We start from the raw sequence: 3,526 nt of genomic DNA on the forward strand, positions 1-3,526 counted from the left end.
GGTTATTGATAAGATACTACTAGACTAGTGATACTAATAGAACTGATCTTCGCATACACGCCGTGGTTGGCTGCGATAATATGACTAATCTTCGCACACATGCCTAGGAAGGCTGCGAACTATACACAAAAACTTCGCACAGGTGCCGCGGGGCCGCGATACAAATATACTTAGTCTAGAATACTTGGAAACTTTCCCTAATCTTCGCATACATGCCTAGAGGGCTGCGATACGAACTAAATACAATACATGACTTAATGAACGAACACAAGGCTCACAATACGGATACCATAACTAAACAATAAACATTTCACTTGGGAAACCCCCACCATCTATGGATATGTTTGGGAAACAGGGTAAACTGGTTAATCATGTTTTCAATTATGGGAAACCCCCACGGCAAGTAAGCCAACTAAAGACAAATTATGTTTTCGTAAAATTGATGTGTGTAAAATGCAACATATAAATTACATCAAATAAGGTATAAAACTAACCCCTTTTAAGTACTAATGTTGGAAAAAGAGTGCTTTTGTCTTCCTTTTGTATTTTCAGGATGAAATGAGCTCAAATTCACAAAAGAAGCAAAAAGACAGCTAATTCTAACATAAATACAAGAAAAGGAATAAAAGTAGACTGCCCGAACCCTCAACGGCATCCTCCCAAGCGAAGAAGAGAAAACAGAAGCCTGGACACGCCCCGTGCTCAGCCAGCACGGGGCCGCGCCCAAGAAGCAGCAGAAAAGACAAACCTGTAGAAGCTTCTATTGCCCACCACGGGGCCTTGTCCAGTGAGCACGGGGGCGTGGCGAAAGTACAGCAGGCGCATTAATTGTAATTGCGAATTACAATTAATGAAGAGAGAGAGTGTCAGACGGGCATGGGGGCGTGTCCAGCGGACACGGGGCCGTGCCCAGCCTTTTGTTCAGCCTATAAATAGGAGTGCTTGGTTTCATTCCAACTCATCCCTTGGCACACCACCTCTCTCACACTTCATCCACCACCCACCACCACCATAACAACATCATCCACCAGCATCATCCATTGTCCATCGTAGAGTGTGTGAGTCGTCTCGGGATCCAAGATTGATAGTAAGAGTTCTTGACAATCAAGGCCATGTTTGCCTAAGTCTCTTACATCACTTGGTGAAGACAAGTGTTTAGTATAATACTTTTTATTTTTAATCTTTTGCACTTTTTATTTGGTTTTGTATTAATGACTTTAATAACTAGTTGCTTATGTTGAAGGTGATCTTTCCTTATCGTTTGTCCGTGGTGTCTTGGCATTATTTTACTGTCTATATAAAATAAAAGATTTTCACCATTCATATCTCCACGGTCTATATGGAGGTATGTTGGCTACCTGGTCGGGGGTTAAGGGAACGGTTTGGTAAGGGTCTTGCCCTTGTTCAGCGTTTAGAGGTCCTGCAAGGGACCTGGGTCAAATTTAGTAGGATCTCCTTCAATGCCATAGGTATTGGATGGCGGGGATCCAAACTCTTTGACCCCCTCGTAAGTTAACTACTATTAATACTATAACCCGGCTATTTAGGACTGTATCCCTGCTGACTCAGACTACTTAGCCGAGGGTAACGTCACCGCCAAAAGCGGGGCCCACCACAATTTGCATTAATAACTTAATTCATTATCTTCCAATAATCCAACCCTTTAGGATTGTATCCTTGCTGACTCAAACTACTGGGTTGAGGGTAACGTCGCCTTCAAAAGAGGGGCCTACTACAATAACTAAGATAATCTCTTAAACAAGTGCAAAAGTGCGAAAATAATCAAAGGTTATACTAATACACGAGTCGGATCCAAGTGATTCATCTTGTCTATATGTTTTTATTTTACTTTTATTTTTCAGCATTTAGTTAGTTTTTATTTTCTTAGTTTAAAAACATTTTTCTAACTTTTTGATTTGATTAGACGTTGAGGATAAACCGGTACTAAAAGCTCTTGTGTCCTTGGACGACCTCGGTATCTTACCAACACTATACTACGTCCACGATGGGTGCACTTGCCCATATGTGTGTTTAGTGTTAGTGAATATCGTGTTTTATAAATTTAAAACTTGGCTAAAGGTGTAAAAAAGGGCTTAATTATATATCTAAATTATATACACACCGACACACATCAAGTTTTTGGCGCCGTTGCCGGGGACACAAGGATTTTAAGAAAGTTAGGAATCAACGGCCTAATCATACTTTTATTTTTCTTTTTTATTTTTTAGGATTTTCTTAGTTTTTCAGCTTCTGCAGAGCTCAGCACGGGCCGTGCCTGGTCGGACACGGCCCGTGCCCAGCATCGTTACTGGCAGTTTTTAGTTTTCCAAGTTACAGAAGGCTGACCACGGGGCCGTGTCGGTGCAACACGGGGCCGTGTCCAACTTCCAGTAACTAGGATCTGGAAAACAATCACTGTAACTCCGACCACGGGCCGTGTTCGCTGAACACGGGGCCGTGGTGAACCTTCTGACCAGCATTCTTTTCTATTTTTATTGCAGGACTTGGAACCCGACACCAGTCTTACATAGTGTATGAGCTCCAGTTCTAATAAGGACATAAAAGAAGCTCTAGAAGAACCCGAACGCTTTCTCAGAAAAAGATTAAAAACTAAAAACCAAGAGAAGTTTTCGGGTGATTCACCTCCAATGGCGGACCAACGTACCCTCATGGATTATCTACGACCCACCGTAGGTAACTTAGGCGCCGCTATCAATGCTCCGAATGTTGAAGCTAATAACTTCGAACTTCGGCCGCATTTGATACAAATGCTCCAAAACTCCGCAACCTTCCATGGGCTTGCGGACGAGGATCCTCATCTACATATTACTAATTTCTTAGAAATATGTGATACCTTTCGGATCAACGGAGCATCAAATGACGCCATCCGCCTCCGAATGTTTCCTTTCTCACTAAAAGACCGAGCAAATGCTTGGCTCAACGCCCTCCCAGCTGGATCGGTAAACACCTGGGATGAACTAGCCCAAAAATTTCTATATAAGTATTTCCCTCCCGCTAAAACGGCTAAATTAATGACTGAAATTAATACATGTTCACAAGAGGACGGGGAATCCTTATATGAAACTTGGGAAAGGTTCAAGGAGTTATTACGCAAGTGTCCACATCACGGCCTTGCGATATGGCAACAAGTATCCACTTTCTATAATGGATTGTTGCCACATACAAGGCAGACACTTGATTCTAGCTCCGGGGGACTTTTAGGTAATCGACGCCCGCATGAAATATATAACCAAATTGAGGAAATTGCTCAAACCAATTTTTCAATGGCACACCCCCCGAGGCAATAAATCTATTGCCCCGGGCGCCCATAAGGTCGATGAAAGCACTTCTTTACAAGCCCAAATCGAGGCCCTTTCTTCAAAAATAAAAAAATTGGAAATGACAAAAACAGTCTCGGTTATGGCTTGTGAAGGGTGTGGTGGGTCACATGAAAATTGGAGTTGTATGAAAGAAACGGACGATCAACAAGAATTGGTAAACTACATTGATAATAGACCTAGGCCGT

At 42.4% G+C, this 3,526-nt stretch overlaps 1 non-coding gene across 1 annotated transcript; it reads right to left on the reverse strand.

The window, feature by feature from the left end:
- Positions 1-3,026: 3,026 nt before the first annotated feature.
- LOC118486911 lies at positions 3,027-3,133 on the reverse strand. The gene has a single exon (XR_004880078.1). It is a non-coding gene; the product is annotated as a small nucleolar RNA R71 (small nucleolar RNA).
- Between the last annotated feature and the right edge of the window lie 393 nt (positions 3,134-3,526).

Source organism: Helianthus annuus, chromosome 14 (assembly GCF_002127325.2).
Source record: "Helianthus annuus cultivar XRQ/B chromosome 14, HanXRQr2.0-SUNRISE, whole genome shotgun sequence".
In the NCBI taxonomy this organism is placed as follows: Eukaryota; Viridiplantae; Streptophyta; class Magnoliopsida; order Asterales; family Asteraceae; genus Helianthus; species Helianthus annuus.